Source organism: Pyrus communis, chromosome 11 (genome assembly GCF_041283825.1).
Source record: "Pyrus communis isolate YQ-2024b chromosome 11, ASM4128382v1, whole genome shotgun sequence".
NCBI classification, from domain to species: domain Eukaryota; kingdom Viridiplantae; phylum Streptophyta; class Magnoliopsida; order Rosales; family Rosaceae; genus Pyrus; species Pyrus communis.
In genome coordinates, this window is record NC_142575.1 from 23,010,615 (window position 1) to 23,030,844 (window position 20,230).

At 35.8% G+C, this 20,230-nt stretch overlaps 1 long non-coding RNA gene across 1 annotated transcript; it reads left to right on the forward strand.

The window, feature by feature from the left end:
- The first annotated feature begins 16,422 nt into the window (after nucleotides 1-16,422).
- On the forward strand, nucleotides 16,423-17,560 carry LOC148693107 (uncharacterized). Its single transcript, XR_015953136.1, has 2 exons — nucleotides 16,423-16,515; nucleotides 17,340-17,560. It is a non-coding gene; the product is annotated as an uncharacterized LOC148693107 (long non-coding RNA).
- The last annotated feature ends 2,670 nt before the right edge of the window (nucleotides 17,561-20,230 follow it).

Below are 20,230 nucleotides of genomic sequence, written 5' to 3' on the forward strand. Positions count from 1 at the left end.
CTCGTAAATGTGAAATGTTTAGCTGATGTCCAAACACGAGTTGTACTGAGGAGTATTGGTGGTTGGCTATAGGACTCAATCGAACCAATGATGCAGCATGTAAGATGGCATGTCCCCATGCAAAAACTAACAATTTTGTTTTCATGAACAGAATGTGAGCTATTAACTGAAGCCGCTTGATCAATGCTTATGCTAAACCATTTTGATTATGAACATAAGGAACAGGGTGTTCAACATCAATGCCCAATGTCATGTGGTAATCATCAAAGGTTTGAGACGTAAATTCACCAGCGTTATCAAGTCGAATTGACTTAATGGGATAATCTGGCAACTGTGCTCGTAACTTGATTATCTGAGCAAGAAGTCTCGCAAAAGCTACATTCCGAGTAGATAAAAGACAAACATGTGACTATCGGGTAGATGCATCAACCAAAACCATAAAATATCGAAATGGTCCACAAGATGGCTGAATAGGTCCACAAATATCCCCTTGAATTCTTTGCAAAAATGATGCGGATTCAGCATCAACCTTTAGTTGTGATGGTTTAATTACCAACTTCCCTTGAGAACAAGCCTTGCAAGGGTTATCATTTGAGATAGCAATGTCTCTGCTTAATAATGGATGTCCATTAGAGTTGGTAATGATCCTATGCATCATGGTGGATCCTGGATGACCTAAACGGTCATGCCAAAGCATGTAATCTTTTGAAACAATGAACTTCTGGTTCATGACAGCATGTGATTCAATTGTCTTTATGTATGTATAATACAATCCACTTGACAAACCACATAACTTCTCCAATATATGCTTCTGGGTACCATTGGAGGTAATGCATAGATACTCCACATTTTCTACACTTTTCATTTCAATGTGGTATCCATTTAAACGTATGTCTCTGAAACTTAACAAATTTCAAGTAGATTGAGTAGCATACAATGCATTCTGTATGAACAATATTGTTCCATTTGGTAACATAATCTGGACTTTTCCTGAGCCTTCAATTACATCTAATTGACCTGATATTGTTGTTACCCTTATTGTTGTAAGCATCAAGCTTGAGAAATACTTTCGATCACGAAGTATTGTAAGTGTGGTTGTGCTGTCTGCAAGACAAATATCTCTGCCATTTCTCATGTTTTGAGAATAACCATAGCTTTTATCCATGCTTTCTGAGTAAAGGGGATCATGGTTAAAAACAACTTAGAAATTTAAATGCCTTTTTTTTATATTGAAATGCGAGTTTTTAAACTACAAGTTCAAAATAATAAAAGTACATCAAATATAAATGATTCAGTCGGACTGATACACTTCTTTCCCCCTTTCTAGAATGAAGTCCGAGACATCTAAGTGGGTTATGTTCAACTATCCTGATAAGTTGCACACTGGATTAGGTATATCCATTGGTCTAGCCTGGTCGAGAAAATTAGTCTCGACACCGGTCTCCTTGAGGGAGGCTTGATATAGATCCACCAGATGTTTTGGGGTACGACAGGTACGCGCTCAGTGCCTATCATCACCACACTTATGGCAGGCTCCATCAGAGTTTCTAGGAGCATTGTTCATACGAGCTTTGCCTTTGTGGCGATTTCCATTTTTAAAGCTCGGGCCAAAATTTTTCCTTGGAATCTGGTTGTGAAACTGATCACCATGATTCTTGCTTGTCCTGTTCCACCGGCCTCGCTTATGGCCACGTCCTCGTTTATGATTATCCCCACCAGAGGATGTGGCGTTCACTTCAAGGGAAACAACATTTACTTCTGGAAATGGTGTAGATCCAGTAGGTCGGGATTGATAATTTTTCATCAGGAGCTCATTATTTTGTTCAACTACCAAGAGCACAGATATCAACTGGTTGTATTCAGTGAATCATCGCGCTCTATACTGCTGCTGCATGAGCACGTTAGAGGCATGAAATATGCTGAACGTCTTTTCCAGCATTTCTTCCTTAGTAATGGAATCCCCGCAGAGCTACATCTAAGAGGTAATTCTGAACACACAGAATTGTACTCAGCCACTAACTTGAAATTTTGGATCCTTAGATGAGTCCATTCATAGTGAGCTTTTGGAAGAATCACCGTTGTCTGGTGATTGTATCTATTTCTCAATGCCTTCCAGAAAGCTAACGGATCTTCAACTGTTAAGTACTCATTGTTTAGTCCCTCATCAAGATGGCAACGAATAAAGATCATAGCCTTCGCTCGATCTTGAGAGGATGAGCTATTTTCTTCCCTAATGGTATCTCCAAGATTTCCTACTTCCAGATGGATCTTGGTATCCAGTACTCAAGTAAGGTAATTCTTCCCAGTAATGTCCAGGGCAGCAAACTCAAGCTTTGCCAAGTTCGCCATTTTCTTTTCTTTCTGAAAGAAAAATAAGATGCGTAAGAACTTGCAATAATATGTATTCCTGGAGGAATATAACGTTAGAACTTCTGGTTCTTACAAATTTTTCATTTTGATCTTTAAGCCAAAAATGATAAGCACTTGAAACTTCAGGCTCGAGATTTTCATGATTAATGAAAAAGGCGATTGCACCGTACCATTCTCATCGAAACAAGCATAGGATGAGCGACTATTCCGCACCACTTGAATAGCAGAAAAATTTTAATATGCAAAGCAAGATATAATCGATTTAAATATGTAGAGCAAGGTGGATGATTATACTGCACCACCTAAAATTGCAGTAAAATTAAATTTGCAACTCAAGATGGGCGATTGTACTGCATCATCTTTGATCGCAGTGAAAATTAAATTTTCAGTTCAAGATGGGCGATTATACCGCACCATCTTTGATTACAGTAAAATTAACATAAATAAACACTGGGTTAGAAACCAGGAACTACACCAAACAAGAAATAAAAGATATAAGTAACTGTTAAATTTAGAATGACAAGCAGGCGTGGTGCTAGCAATTCATCGCAAGGGTGCATCACGCAGATGAAGAAGAAAAACAGGAAAAACCTTAAAGGAAGCATTTTTTTTTTCTTTCTTTCGGTGAAGGGAGATGTGAACTATTTAAGGTTAGATAGTCGTGCTGATAACGTGTTATAAATAGACAAAAGTTAGAGAGATAACCTTTCTAAGGATAGGAGCGAAGCAGGTGCAAAATATCACATTATGACTTTAGTAGCTATAACACAAAAAGGATGGCAGATAAAGAGAGGGAGGGATACTGATATTATTTCTCTTGCTTTCTTTTGTAGTGCATTTGATAACAGACGAAGTGCTCTATTTATGGAGCGACCCTCGTAACTACAACCATCAAAGTACAATGATGATACTTTTGAAAGTATCAAACACTATTACTCACTATTACTAAGTCTTTGGGCATTCTTTTGAGTGGGCATTCACCCACTAATTCTATAACAACTTGAAGAGAATGCAAATTATTTTTTTTATCGTTCTTTGAAGTGAATGATGATCCTACATTAGTGAATATAACAAATGTCACTTACACATTACCACCATAAGTGAAATGTTTTTTTTTTTTTTAATTGGATGAGGTGGATGGAACATATATTATATATTAAAGCACTACGTACTTAAAGTTATGTACTAATAATGATAAATCTTAAGGAAAACTTGATAAGTCCAATTTTTTAAATCAATAGTAGAAATAATCCAATTTATTAAAATAAGTTTAATTTTTTAAATTTAATTATTTAATTATCAATATTTATCTCTTCAATGATAAGATTTATTATAAAAATTAACTTTTTTTCCTAATTATCTCTTTGATTATTCTTTTTATTTATTTATTTTGTTATTTCTTGTTCTTCCTCCTGCTTCAAACCCCATTTATAAATTTTATTTTTAATATTTATAATCAACCTATGTCACAAGTTAATTATATTTATCTACCTATATAATAAATTCTTTTTTATAATCAACTTGTCACATGCAAATTAATGTGTCTTGCTGATCCGTATATTATGTTTCTTCTACCTTTTAGTTAGGTTTCATATCTCGCTTCTAGGTATAACATACATTCATATATTTGTTACTTGAGTTAGTGTAGAATGTTTTGCAAATAGATTTATGTTAGTATATTAGTTTTTTTTGTTATAAGATATTAATTAGATTTTTTTGGAGTTGGAAAATGCATAATATTAGAAGATTTTAATTGATTTTTAATATTTTTAGAAAATATAAAATGATTATAAAAGAGTAAAAACAAGTAATTAGATAACTAGACTCACTCTTAAACACCATCTATGTTTTTGGACCTGGATCTAAAAGCCCCTCAATCTTATATATCGTTCAGCAAACCTAGTTAAGGGATTGGAAGAGATAATTAAAAGGCCATCATATTACAACTATACTAAAACTCATTTTTAAAACATTGTGGTGTTCACCAATGGTGTTTTGATCATTTTGTCCATGTTTCACTATTTCATTTCCTTTTCAATTTTCATCATGTAAAGTAAGATTACTAAAATGCCTCTGTGGGACACATTTGGGTTACGTGGATGCAAAATATTTCCAGTACATCTGATGTTCTTCCCTCTTTTTGATAACTCTCACCTTCTTTAACCAAAACCAACAATTCAATCCCCTTCTGATTTGGTGAAAACTCTCGCAAGAGGTCCAAAACCTCTCCAGCCTTTCTCCATTTTCTCGAACTCTCTCTGTCGTGCAAAGGATTAGTTCTTTTTTTCTTTCCATTTTTTTAATTTTTTGGTCGTTTTTCAATTGAAACCCTTACTATCATGATATCGAAGAAATCTTAGCTCTTTGTCTCGTCCCTTATGGTTAAGAAAAAGTGAAAATTTTCAGCAAATATCGAAATTGATTTCGAAATTTGGAGAATTACATTAGGGTTTCAAATCAGGAGGTGCAGATTTAAACCCTAATTCATGATTTGTGTTCGTGATCTTTGCATTTCGTTCAAGGAACTGATGATTCGTCGTTTGGTGGTGAAGGTACACGTGCAATTGAGTTGATTAATTTGAAATTTGATGTGATTTTTTTTGTTTCTGCTAAAAGTGTGAATACGTGGAGGAATACGATGTGATCATTTGATTTTATTTTATTTTTGGACATTTTTGTGAATTTTTACATTGTTTTTGGTGTAACATATTTGAAAAATGTGTAGGAACATGTATGATGGAAGTGTATTTGTAAGATCCCACATTGTCCAGGGGTGAGGATCATGTAAGTCTTATATGTATATTTCATCTCTACCTAGCACGAGGCATTTTTGGAGCTCACTGGCTTCGACTTCCATCAGAACTCTAAAGTTAAGCGAGTTCGCGCGAGAGCAATCCCAGGATGGGTGATCCACTGAGAAGTTCTCATGTGAGTTCCTATAAACAAAACCGTGAGGGCGTGGTAAGGGCCTAAAGCGGACAATATCATGCTACGGAGGAGTCGAGCCTGGGATGTGGTAGGGGCTCGGGGCGGGATGTAACAATATTTGCTTAAAAGGATATTAATCATACATAGATATACAGGTCATATGTCAATTCTAGAAAGTTCTCATAAAGTGTCCATGCAAAAAGATTCATATATACATGTTTTCTACAGTTGGACATTGAAATAAATCTTGTGAGTTTAGTATTTTTGTTTTCTCGTGGAACTGTTATTTTAGTTGTACGTTTTAAACAACTAATAACATGAAGATTTGGTAACATATTTATGTATTCATTTTGGTTTCTTGGAAAATTATTAATTGTTGTACAACCTGAAACTGGTAATAATGTAGACAACCAGCCTAAGACCTAATATGACAATCAAACAGTGGGAATCTTAGAATACTGTGTCATATGTTGTAAAGAAGGAATAGTGTATGATGTAATGTAAAGTAAAGCTGAGTTTGACATAAAGAAAGATTCATTTCTATTATTGTAAGGAAGGGACAAAAGAGGATGATGCCTCTTGTCTCCTGATTTTTCTAAGCAAGGTTCTGGAAACTTTTTTTCAGGCCTATAAATAGGTGTGTGTATGTGTTCTTTGTATTTCTTAGAGTTGGTTACCAAGAGGAAAAATAGCATCACCTATTTGAAATCGAAGGGGTGTGAAGGAAAAGATTTTTGAAAGTCATAGGAAATATATCCCCAAGAGCATAATCAATTTTACTTCAAACCATATCCCAGGGTTGTTTAAGCTGATAGGAAAAAGTCCAAAATATTTAAGAAATAATGTTGAAAGCGTATAATCAATTATGCTTCAAGCCATATCCCAGGGTTGTCTAAGCTGATAGGAAAACTTCCAAAACATTTGAGAAATAATGTTGAAAGTTGGTCACCACAAGTTGTCAAAGAACTTAAGCAGTGGTGCAAGGAACTTCTTCCATTGAAGATTCCTAGTGAATCTGAGGCATGGACATGACGTAACTTGACAACAAAAAATTGGGAATCGTCGAATAGTGTTTGACATGTTGTAAAGTAAGGAATAATGTTTGGTGTAATGTAAAGTTAAGTGTGCATAAAGTAAGATTCATTCCTATTATTGTAAGAAAATGACAAAAGAGGATGATGTCTTGTCTCTTGATTTTTCTAGGTGAGGTTTGGGAGACTTCCTTCCAGGCCTATAAATAGGTATGTGTATGCTTTGTATTCCTCAGAGTTGGTTACCAAGAGTTGTATATGACTTGGATGAGATATCAATAAAGAATACTTGTTTATGTAAAGCTTCCTTGGTTGAATCTTTGTTCTATATTTTAGTTTGAGTCATCCTAAAAAATAGAGATCCTTAGAGTAAAGCTTAGATCCTTATTTAGTATCAAAGCCAAACCTCTTGTAGGTGGCTCAAGCTTCTTGATCTTTCAAAGTTTGTGTATTTCTTGTTACTTTGATTCTTAGTATCCTCCGCAGTTACAGCATAAGCCTAATCTTCTTTATAAGAACTGAATCTCAGTAAAGTTCTTTCCAAGAGTCTCTTTAAACACAAGAGCAGTAGCAAAGGGTTGGCGTTATAAGTCCCGACGAGTTGTTTCGAGTCTTCCTATTCGTGGTCGCATCGATGTAAATCCTGTTAAGGTATCTAGTGTTGGTAGAAGTCATGGTAGAAAGAACACCAGCTAAGATAGTTGCTTTAAAGTCTCAAGAATCTTATCAGGAGTTGTACTAAACTGTCATTATGAGCTTGATTGGAATCCAGAACCTTTTGGTCCATCTTCTCATCCTCTCAAGTTCTTAGAGTGTGGTGTTCTATCAGTAGCATTTGTGATAGGATTAAATACACACCACAAAGTAGCACACAAATGTCCTATTAATTTTTCTTATTAACACTAAGATTTGTCAATTGTAGCATATGAAAATAAGGGTCTTTCCCGCAGAAGATTGTTTTATCTAACTACTTAAAATGTCACAAAAACTGGGCCGCTGTCCCTATTGACCAGCCACCGAAAAATAATTATTAGAAAGACTTACACTTATCTAAAGTCTACGAAATTTTATATGCAAACACTAGACACACAAAGCTACACTCATACAAATTTTTGAGATTTTTGGAGTTGATTTGCTATTTAAATTAAATCGAACGAAAACAGAACAAAAACAGATTTTAAGTAGTTCGCAAATTAAGAAAAACGAGTTAGGGGAATTGCTATCCACCACCAAATAATCATGCAAACATGTTATGTTTCATTCAAATTCCTTCTATTTCCGGATGAAGATGCTCAAGTTGGCTCAATGTTAGAACTCAACCTATTAATCTTTCTTATGTAGTATGTTAAGAGAATGGCGTTTTCAACTTAACTTAGTCCCTAGCATGCAATCTAGAATGGTGTGTTCATAGATTTAACAAGTAGAAATCATTAAGAACGAAAAGAGTTTGAGTCATCACAAGGCATCGTAAGTACTGGCGTTGTCTTACTTATCTTAGAAATTGGTTCACATGTTAATCGCAATTAACACGTACTACTCTAGAACATATGTAGGTCCTCATTCAACAAGGGCAGACACACACATATTCATAGCATTAGAATCCTAGATATGCTTACTAAGTATGCATCCATAGAAAACACATAAAGAATTCATCAATGAGACAAGTAGTGAACCAATTTCCATCCATTATAAAAGTAATTCAAACGAAATGTCATAACAAACTTGCAATCATATTCGGGGCTTCAAACAGCCCCTAACTACTAAAAATTAGTTACACATAATTCTCAAATTAAACCAAAAGAAAGACATGAGTTTGAGAAGATAAAACCGAGAGAAGAGAATGCCAAGATTTCCTCCTTCTTTTCCTTCCTTCCCCAACGCAGCAGCCTTTCCTTTTTTCCTTGCTTCCTTCCTTGTTTTTCTATATTTTTTTTCACACTTTTTCTCCCCCTTTGCTGCTGCAACCTGTAGGTCTTTTCTTCTTTTCTGCTGCCACAGTTTTTTCTCCATAACTCCCCCCACTAACAGTCATTTAGTGATGACAATAAGTGGGAGGAAATGCTAAAACAATTGTAACTCTTTGGGCAGCCTTTATGCCCATTACTCTCACTTAATTTTTCATTTCCTCTGATATTTGAATAGGTGTTAGCTGGCTTGTTCTTGGCTGCATCAGTTTTGGCTGTTAGTTTTATGGGATTTATTGCTTTCAATGATTTCTTGTCAGTTACAAACTGCTCAGCCTCCTGGGAACCTTTCAGTGTTAGAACGACCATAACTTTTTCTAGAAAAATGATATTAACAATCCGCGAAATGCTCCAGAAAATAGACATCCGTAGCTTTCCAAGAATATAAGGCTCATTCTCTAATTCATTCTGAGCTGTCCGCAACTTGCTTCCAAAGTCAGCTGACCTGCACAGGCAGTTTTGACGAATTTATTACTTAAAATTCCACTTGTGTTATTTTTCTTTTCTTTACTTGACAAATCCTACAAAACACAAAAACAAAGTAAATAACTCAAAAATATAAGGAACTAACTAAGAAAAGACAAGTGAATTTGATATAAAATATATATAAATATGAGCTTATCAATTTGCAAGAATGAACCCATAAAATGTTTGCTAGTAGATGATCTGTAGCTCTTGTAAACCTCTTATCCAAAATTTTTGGATCAACATTTTCAAGAATTTAAGCTTGTATATCTCCAAAAATCTTACCATAATTACACACATGGCATCAGGAACAAGAACTCCTATATTAGGATGATTATAAATCATGGGAAGATTATGAAGACTTCTTAGAACTTGATGATGAATAATGGCATAGCTGTACAGGTTGGACTCTTAGTATCAACAGCAGCAGCAACTCCTGTTTAGAAAACAAAGTGCTGATGGCAACACCTGTAACTCTGTTCTTTGTTGACACAACATGGAGAAAAAAAAAAAATTCCTCCACCAAATCCTTAAAGATTTGAAAGTGAAGAATCATCCATGATGGATAAGACTAAAGCATGCGGATGCATGGTGGAATGTGATGACAAGGCACGGATAAGACGGAACGTTACAACCAGACAATGGAAGAAGTTAAATAACAACTGCTCTTGTCTAAGATAGTAATCCTTGAACTTAGGGACATCACAACACTTATTTTGAAGGAATTCTTTTTTTGCATGCCTCGCTTCTATCTCTTGTACTCCTACAAACTCTTTAGAGACAAGAGTAAGTAAGGTCGTCACTGGACTTGATACACTTTCCATGTTCTATTTCATGGTAAATTTTAAACCAAATCGATGATGATCATAAAATCTAGTGATTAAACTTTGGCCGCTAGCCGCCGCGTGCATTAGTGCAGCAGTGCTACTTGGCCAATGACCTGACTTTGTCTATTTAGGATAATGTTGATGCTCTAAACCTATATCCGGTTTTAATAGATCGGTGAACATGATCATGAAATGCATCTCTTCTGCCTCTTTTTCATTATTGATAAATGAAAATGTCCATGGTTTTTTCTATCCAAAAAAGGGCATTAAACAAAGGGGCCTTCTATCTTCTTACATCTTCATACTTTGTGTGGAGTCTCTATTTAGGCATTTAAATTATAGGAAAACTGTACCTTAATCTCATGTAGGTTTGTTAACTTCACCCTTTAGTTTTAAAGTGTCCAACTTAGTGTTGTTAGATGATTGTTTATCGTTTGTTGAAGCCTCGTCCAAGGAGCTAAGAGCATCCTAGGGATCCTTAATTCATTTGCAAAAGCTTTAGGTTAGCATGTTAATTTCCACGAATCCTTTCTTTATTTCTAAAATGATATAAGCTCTTAGTTAAGGAATGAAATAATAGGAATTCAACATAAAAAAACCATGGGAAAATACTTAGGAATTCACAACATCATTTTCTAGAAAAACCTTGTAAATGAGAGTGAATTAATAAGAAGGGTTAAACAAAAGTTAGCTGGTTGGTACTTTCTCTAAGGCTGGCAGATGTACACTAGTTAAGTAAAACCACACAGTATGCCAAATCATGTAATGTCTTGTTTTAAGTGTCCAAGTAGTTTAACTGCAAAATTGAATAAAGAATTGAAGGATTTCTTTTGCGGAAAATAAAAAACTAAAAAATAAAAAAAGGGAATTCAGTTGCCTGGAATAATGTTTGCTCCTCTAAGACCATCTCCAACCCTTAGGCAAAAACCTAAAATTTTTAGCTCAGAAAATTTAGGTTTTCGCCTAAAAACAGTTTTTCTGCTCTAACCCTTCTAGCCTAAATTTTTTAGTCTGAAATTATTAAAGAATAAATTTAGGCTAATTTTTTTTATTTTAAAGTAATTTAAAAAAAAAAAAAAAAAAACTTATGCATACTATCATAATTTAATTTTATGCATATTTTAACCTAAAAATATTTATATTCCGATAAATATTGAAAAATCACTAAAATTGGGTGAATTTTGAGTTAAATAACTTTTAAAATTATTTTAGCCATTAAATTTAAATTTAAAATAACTTTTTAAATTATTTTAGCCATTGAATTTAAATTTGGGCCGTTAGATCTTTTTTTTTTTACCGTTAGATTTGATTATATTCGATCTCAGCTGCTGGATTCAATAAATCTTGAGAGACATGGCCATGTGGTTGGGATCCCGCTGGTGGTGCCCACACCATTTTCTGGGCTAAATCCTGGGGGTAATTTGGCTTTTGTTTGGCCTCTAGCTTTTAGTCCACACATTTAGCATGGGTTGGGTTAGGTTTGGGGGGAGAATAAAACCTAAAAAATAGCATTTAGCCCATGGTTGAGTTTGGTCTAAGGAGACTGGGGGATTAAGGATAAGCATATTGGAGCATTTTAATGATGCTTGTTTAGCCAAGTTAGGATGAAAAACTTTAACAAAAAAATGATAACTGGTGTGTTTAGATTGCAAGATAAAAATTATCTAAGAAAGGAAATTTTCCTTGGCTATAAAGTAAAACAAAATCATTCTTTGGCCTCGAAAGGTATATTTTGTTGCAAAAATATAATATGTAAGAGGACGAGATGGATTGTTGGTGATGGTAGGGACACTTTGTTCTGGATTCATCAATGAGTTTTTTCTTACCCACTTTTCTACTTAATCCCTGAAAATGAAAGGTCTTCATTGAATTGAAACATTAATGTTGGAGATTTTATTGTTAATAATTGCTAGGATATGACCAAACCTAATCAGGTTGTGGATTTTAATATGGCAAGGAAGATCTATAGTATTCATATTCCTTTACTGAAAACTCATGACAATTTTGTTTGGAGAGCTAATGCTAATGGTATGTTCATGATTAAGTCAACTACATGGATTCAAAACGACATTTAGCAAGATTCGGTGACACAAAGCTTTTAAACAAGGCGTGGAAACTAAATATTCCCCCAAAAGTTAAAAAAATTTAGTTGGTTACTAATCAAGGGTAGACTTCAAACAAGAAAACGTGTAAGTAAATTTATCAAAGATATTGATATCAAATGTCCTTTCTGTGGAATGGTTGAAGAAGATCAAAACCATCTTTTTTTGCACATTAAGTTCACAAAAGAGGTATGGGGGCTAACTCCAGAAAATCCTTTTAATGATTCTTCTATTTCTTATGTTAATATTATACATTGGCTAACAATTTTGAGATATGTAAATAATGTTGAACTTCGTGGTTTGAGTAAAATTTTGTTAAATTGTTGGCAAATCTAAAATATGACAAAAATGATTTTGTTTTCAAACATTTACAACAAAATCCTGCTTGATCAATTGCCCTTGCGACTAGCATAGGTTTATCCTTTTTTAAAGCGAATTTTGCGGACAATAACATAAGTCTGTGATGACCTCTGAAAACATAAAATGGTCTTCTTCAACCTCATCTTTTGTTAAAATTAATTTTGATGGATCTGTTGTCCATAACAGTGCGGCATCATATTTTGTTATAAGGTATGATCAAGGCCTACCTATTGTTGTTGGAGCTCTAATTTGGGAGATAATACCATTTTGGTGGCTAAAGCGATGACACTGAGGAAAGCTTTAAAATGTGCACAAACGTAAAGGTTTGATGTGCATCTTAGTGGATGAAGATTAACTATGTGCAATGCTTGAGAGGAGTTCCTTACAACTTAAAATCAATTATTAAAGATCAAGTGGCTAGCTTTTTTTTTTTTTTTTTTTTTTTTTTTAGTTTATTATATAGTCTCACGCTTTCAGAGAAGCAAATTTTGTTGTTAATGCTTTAACTAGTTATGGGAACAATGTGCAAAACTTACATATTTGGGAGTACTGAATTCCAAATAAGGTATACGATGCCTTGTTATTTAATTGCATTGGAACTGGTTGTACAAGAAGTATTTTTGTTTGAATGGATTTCTTTTTTCATAAAAAATAAAAAAAAAACATGCAAAATAATTTACCTACAATATATATAAATGTTATTATATCCAAAGTTAATTTACTTATATTTTACATATTAATATAGGTAAATTATTTTACACAAACAAATATATAACTGATAACAATAAAATGTTCCTAATATATGTACTCATACATGCAAAATAAAATACCTACAAAAGTTCTTAATTTGATTCAAAACTAATTTACCTATTTTACATATAAATATGAGTAAATTATTTTTCACATAATAATAATGATGATACTAATAATAAATAATAAGGTTAATCTCTGTTTACTACCCTGAAGTTTCGTGGTTTTCAACATTTGGTACATGAAGTTTTTTTATCCCAGAGTCATACCTCAAGTCTTAATTTTGAGAGAGTTTCATACATCCGTTAAGTTTTCTGTTAGAAATTTTGTTAATTGATGACGTGGCGTCCAAGTGGACAATAATTGAGCGCCACATGTCAATATAGGGCCCATTTCAATATTAAAAAAATTATAAAATACAAAAAAAAAAAACCCAACCTTCCCTCACCCCCCGCACCGTCTCCCTCTTTATCTCCTTTCCCTAGCCTTTGCCATTGTTGTGCTGCTTGCAGGTTGAGTTGGAGATCTGAGATTTAGTGCATATCAAGAAAGCACAACAGCACGGGGACAGACAGCAAGATGTAGTGCAGCAGCAGGCAGAAGCACAGTGGTAGAGGACGGTGAAATCTGAGGGCTACGTGGGGAGGGACGACGCATATCGTTACCTAAAAAAGGAATCAAATAAAAATGGGAGGATGAATGTTAATCTGTGCAGGAGTAGGGCTTAGGAAAATCTGTGCAGCGACGTTCCACGAAAAAAGATGAGAGATGGCTGTGCAATTAGGGCCTGCGCAATTTATAGACCTAAGAGAATCAAATTGAAGGAAGTATGTCAAATGGAATCGAGGAATTTAGAAGGGAAAGAAAGCAAAATTGAAGGAAATCATAAAGGAAAATCAAAAGGCAAAATTGATGGTGGCGTGATGAAAAGCAAAACAACTTGGGATGCCTGCACGTGGTCACTCCAAAGAAGATCAGCTTATTTTTAAGTGTGAAGGAAGAAATCCTCACAGAAGTCTAACCTAAATCCCAGCACCTCACCCAAATCCCACCCCACCCAAATCCCAACACCTCTCGATTTTCCATCAATTTGACCCATTTGAGACTGGAGCCAAATTGGACTAGGAGTTGGAATTAGAGGTTTCAAGGGAAATGGGGAAGACCCAAATGGTAATCTGATTCACAATTGCAGATAGAACCGGATTTGGGTATTTGCATGGTGCAGAGCTCATATCCCTTCACAATCGAGCTAGTGCAGAAGAAGGCTTGAGGTTTGGACTTGCAGGTGGCAGTGTTGGCCAACATGTCCCCACGTTTTGGCAGAGGCTGGTGACCTCAGCGAGGATCAGGAGGGAGAGAATGGTGGTTACGCTGTGTGAGGCGACGCAATGGCATGTGAAGAAGATGAAGAGCGTGATGAGGACGACGACATGGGTGCTGTAGGCGAGGAGAACAGAGGCGTGGAATTGGAGAAGGGAGAAGGGAGAAGGGAGGGAAGGGTGAGGGTTGAAAAGAGAGAAGGGAAGGAGAGGGTGCAGAGGGTGAGAGATAGGTAGGAATTTTTTATTTTTTAATTTTTTAATATTGAAGTGGACCCATATTGACACGTGGCACTCAATTATTATCCAAGTGGGTGCCATGTCATCAGTTAACAGAATTTCTAATGGAAAACTTAACGCATGTATGAAACTGTCCCAAAATTAAGACTTAAGGTATGACTCTGGGATGAAAAAAACTTCATGTACCAAATGTTGAAAACCACGAAACTTCATGGTAGTAAACAGAGATTAACCCTAAAGAATAATAGTCTGCCCAATATATGTAACCTATGAAATATATGAATGTTACTTTATTTCAAGAGGAATGCTAGCTACCTCCCCATTTGTTCCGTATCTACACTTCTCACTAATTAATTACTTATCACGTGTATTCCACTAATAAATTAAACTACATAATTCATGCTTTAAGGGTGGAAAATTAGAATTTATGATTCTAAGGTATTAATTATATAGTTTAATTGTTAATGCAATATATGTGTCAAGTAATGAGTTGGGAAGATAAATAAGAAAAGGCAAATGAGAAAGGTAGATATCATTCCTACATATTATTATATGTAAGTTACTAGTTACATGTAATACTATAGCTCCAAAATTACCCTCAAGCAGAGCCAGCCTTGATGATGTGCAGAAGGCACCATCGCACACGACCCTTGATTCATAAGGGCCGCCAAATTTTCAAGACATGTATACAATTGCATGTAATAGATATTTGAATGTGCATAATAATACTAATTATGGTTCCAACGCTAGTGGTTCAAGACTTCTATCATTTGGTGCATGTCTGAATCTTTGTGGTACTACTTCGCTATTTTTAATTTTTGCAAATTTATAAACTTAAAAAGCAGATAACTAAAAAACACCCAACATGTTTCAAACTCAAGACCTTTGAAGTTAGGAAACAGTCCCTGGCCAATCAAACAAACTTGTTTTTGGTGAACTAACTTACAATATTTCAATTTACAGATAGCAAAATAAAGGACCTCCATCTAAGTTTTGCACATGGCTCCTAAATACTTAAGGCTAACCCTGCCCTCAAGAGGAGTAATCATAATTTAATGTTTACATTATGTGGTCATGATTGAAGCCAAAATTCGAAGATTGTGGGTGATAATAGAAGGGTAGTGGCATATGTTGTGACATCCCGTCCCGAGATTATTAAAACGTACGTGCGAAATGACATTTTTACCCCTATTTCGTTTCGTTTACGTTTAGTGGTGTTTTGTGTGGTGTTGGCATGTGTTGGGCCACACACACACACATACTCTCCCTCTCCCTCTGTCCTTGTCCCTGTCTCTCTCTTCCATGCTCCCATTTCTTCCCTTTCTCTTCGAACTCGTACGGACACACACCAAGAACCACCAAACCCTTACAGATCGAGGAAACCAGGTACACCTTCAAGCTCGTGAGGTTGAGAGGAGCACGATCGTACCATTTTCAGGTGAGAACTCTAACGTTTTCACGTCGTTTCAAGGTGGTCCGATTTTAGTACTATTCATGCGAACGTAAATACTAACGTTTTAGGAAATTTGAAGCTCGTAGGTAGCTTGGTGGTGTTCCAAGGAGCCTCGGAGTGCTTCGTTTGAAGAGTTTTGATGTCGGGATCATCGTGGTCGGAGTTGGCCGGTTTTGGATAGTTTGCACAAGTAAGTTCTGGTGGTTTTTGACCCTTAAAACTTGTATATCGTTGTTCTACTAGTTCTAGGCGTTGTTTTGGTGCAAGAATCGTGGAAAATGGTTGAGAAACGAGTGAGAAAACACGGTTTTAAAATTTCCCAGTTTTCCGGCGCCGGCGCCGGCGACGGCGCCGGAGAAGGTGACGGAATATTCCTAACACCGTTGATGGAATCCGTTAGAACTAACGGAATATTCCTCACGGCGTCAGTTGACGCCGTCAGCGTGCCAGGCATGTGCCTGCGCGTGGCCGGCGCGTGCGACGGAGGAAATTTTTTCTAAAAATATGGTTGTGATCCTGAGGTTGTGTAGAGCACGTTGGTATATTCATTTGTCCAAATTGAGCAATGTATGAGAAGTTATTACGAGAAGTTGGTTATGTGCTTTAAAAATAACGTTTTTATAGTTGTTTCGCATATAGGTGATACGTATCCCGAGGACGAGCGTGGTCACTCGAGGCAGGGGGGCTACGACCCTTCCACATACCAGTGAGTGGGCTTTTGTTTTCCGTATATACCTATATACATTTATATTCCCAGAAATGGTTTAAAAAGGGTTATTTGTGTTATGCCATGCCCTATAGTATTATTCTTTATGCATCATCACATGCATTGGTAGTTGCATATATATTTTCATATGCATATTGGGTGCTGTGGACGCACAGGTAAGTGCCAGGTAAGTGGTGTTCATATTTACATTCAGTAATAGTTTGAGATGCTTAGAGAGCTCATAACCTGCACCCCCGGTGTTAGTGCTCCCGCCCAGAGTAGGGTACAGTCCTTCACGTGATGTTCACCTCCCGCACCACACGCTCAGCTTGGATCCAAGTTAGGTGCACAGTCCTGTCGTACAGACCACTTTAGGTGGTTCCGACTCGTAGGTGACCCGCGATTATTCGCACAGTCTTCACGTGATCGTAGCACTAGAGCGTATATATGTAATACACCCAGGCCTGTCGTACAGACCACTTTAGGTGGTTCCGACTCGTGGGCAGGTTCAGTTATCGAGTTGAGATTTGAGCTCTATATGCAGCCGTACAGGTCACGTTAGGTGACTCCGGCTGCCAGATTATATGTTATCGTTATGAGATATACCTGAGCACTTGCATTTCATTATGAGGTTTTGACATGGCATATTCGTGAGCATGATTGGCATACCCTTGAGCATGTTTGGCATATCTATACATACGTATATATGTTATTTTCTGGGAAGTATACAGGTTTTACGGCGAGGGGTTAGAATGTATTTTACTAAATGGTTTTCGAAAAGATTTGTTTTTGCCCACTCACGCTTTTGTTTTGCGCTCCTCCAGGTTCTAGTTGCTTAGCAGTTTCGGTGGTTTCCCAGAGGGTTTTTCCAGCGTTTCTGACAGACACTCACCATTGTAGGGTCACCTTCGGGTGTACTATTGTCGCAACCTTCTTTTGGACTGCTGTAGACCTGCTCTGAAATTGTCTTTCACTTACGCTAGCACTTGTTCTAGTACTTTGTATGCTAGTTTCTAATTATTCGTACTTTTTATATTACTACTTTATTAGCTTCCGCACATGCACATGGCTACGTCACCTTCGTGTGACGGCCAGCACGCCCTGATCTCGGTCGGGGTGTGTCATACGTTGTGAACTACTTGAAATTTATAATAGGTCACTTAATTTTTAATGTGGCAACATATTTGAATTCTGGGTTTATGTTGGGTGTTTAAAGATAGTTGGGTTTTTTATCTAGAAATCATGAGTTGTATGAGTTTATATCTAAAGAATCGGAAAAAAAAAAAAAAAAAAAAAAAAAAACTCGCACAACAAACATACTCGAAGATGAAAAAATTGCATTTATTATTGCAATTTTTATGTCACTATTGAACAAGGCTTGAAATTTTCCGGCACCAATGATGGTGGTCGGCGACAACTTCCGACACTGGCATTATTGGCCCGTGAGTCATGTACAAAGGATGGGAAGAAAAATGTATATATTCCTAAGCTTATAAATATCTTCGCCCAAAGGTAGTGGCTTAATCAATTTGATTATTTCTTAAGCGTTGATGAATGTGCTCATTTCTAAATTTTATCTACAAATTTTGTCCCTGGCATTACCTTTTTCCTTAACATTAGCATTTTTACTTAACACCTATATTAGAACCGGTATTTAATCTATAAATCTTCCCGAGAGCTTTGATTAAAAGATTTTGAGAGTGTGATAGTTTTCTTGATAAACAATTGTGCACAATGAAGAAACATTGGATTTGTACTATGGCGTGGATATATATCCTGCTATCTCTGCAAATCTCTTAACCTAGTGGGGATGCATTAATAGCAAGAGAAATTGAATAGTTTCTAAGCACCTTTAGTAAGCTTGATGATCACGAAAATATAAGGAACCAGTTGTGATTTCACATGCATAAACCCTATATACTAATAATGAGCGGCTGCATGCAGTCAACTTGCACGATCATCACATGGTTCTTCATGTGTTTCATAATTCTGTGCATGCAAAAGCTTTATATCACAAGAAAACACACACCTATGAGGCCTCTACCGATCCAAATCCGTAAGTTATTGGCAAAACTCTGGTATCTTGAACTCTGTGTGCGTGCGTGCGTGTGTGTGTGTGTATTACAACTTTTATAAGTTCTCAGATATTTATATTTAATATTTTCCTTGTATTACTTTACTTTTATTGGCAAAGACGTGTGTGACATTAATTAATTAATTTGGAGTAAAGAAAATCAGATCTTATATGTTAAGATGGAGTCGACACCTTTGAAAATTTGTCATAAAAGAAACTAACGTGCATTTGAATCTGTTTCTTTTTTCTTCATCTAGTGTAAATGAGCTGTAAAAATTTCTGGAATATTTTCGAAATGCTTACACTATTGAATCGGCATCGAATTCCATCTATTAACTTGTCGGAGGGTATTATTTGGACTTGATCGCAAACTTTGTAATGCAATTTTTGTAAGTTATTGTAGGTGCCACACATAAAACATGAACACTTCTCCAGTAATTAACTAACCAAAAATGCAAGAGAAAACAAAGCAAAAAAGTAGGGGAAAAATCATTTTAATTTGGAACAAATGGGTGGATCGGCATGAGCATTGCATGTGCACAACCCACTTAAATAAGTCATGGCATGGCACGGCACAACACTATTCGTAAAAAGTAGTTGGACCGGGCTTAAGATTTAGGCTCAACAGGGCAACTGGCCCACGACCCGTTAGGTCTATCATGGACCGAGCAGGGCTCGTGGCCCTGGCTCATTATGAATAATCTCATTTATTCAATATTTTTCAATTACAATCATACATTTAAGGTTAGTAAGACTTAATATTAGTGATATTTAGCTTAATAGCATGTTGAAATAAGCCTTTTTAAATTTTAAAATAATTTAAGTTTGTTATGTAGAAGTCAGCCCGATTAGTGATCCGGCCCAACACGGTCCAAGTTTTAATGGGTGAGGGTCGCAAGCCGAGCTGGACTTAATGTTTTATTAAATAGATCAGCTCATGCACAATTTTTTTTTATTAATTAAGCCGTCCCAAACACGACCCAAATCCGCATGGACCGACTTTAAATGAGCCAAGCCGACTCGTTTGACACCTCTATGTGGGTGGGATTATTTTCTTTCGCATTCCCTTGTTTTCATTTGTGACAATTAATCTTATTGACTAGTAGAAACATTCTCCATTTATTTTGGAACGCCCTCGCTTCATCCAGACCGTCAAAGCCGGCCTATGTGGATGATTCAGGTCCTGATAGGCTTGATTCCATTTGACTTCGGATTGAATAGAAAAAAATAATAGAAAACTTCATTTTAATCCCTAAATAAGATTGTATTTTCAATAATACCTTATGTAAGATTAAAAACTAACCTCAATTTCAGATTATAGTATTCCATGTCACATTTAATCATTTTGTTCAATAAATTTATTGCATTTTTAGTTTCCCTATTTACCCTTATTACTCTCTTAAAACCAATTAGAGAAACAAATATATAATTAATTTTCCAAGAATGCTTAATTAACTAGATCCATAATTAACATGCTTTTTATAACATTACCATAAACCTCCTTGTGTTATTCCAATAATAAAAAAAAAACCTAGGAACTCAGAAACCATGATCAAACAAAAGAAGCCAGAAAACTCAGAAACCAAAAATCTCTTTGTATTCGGAAGAAAGAAGAAAAATGGGCTTTTATACGCCAAATTG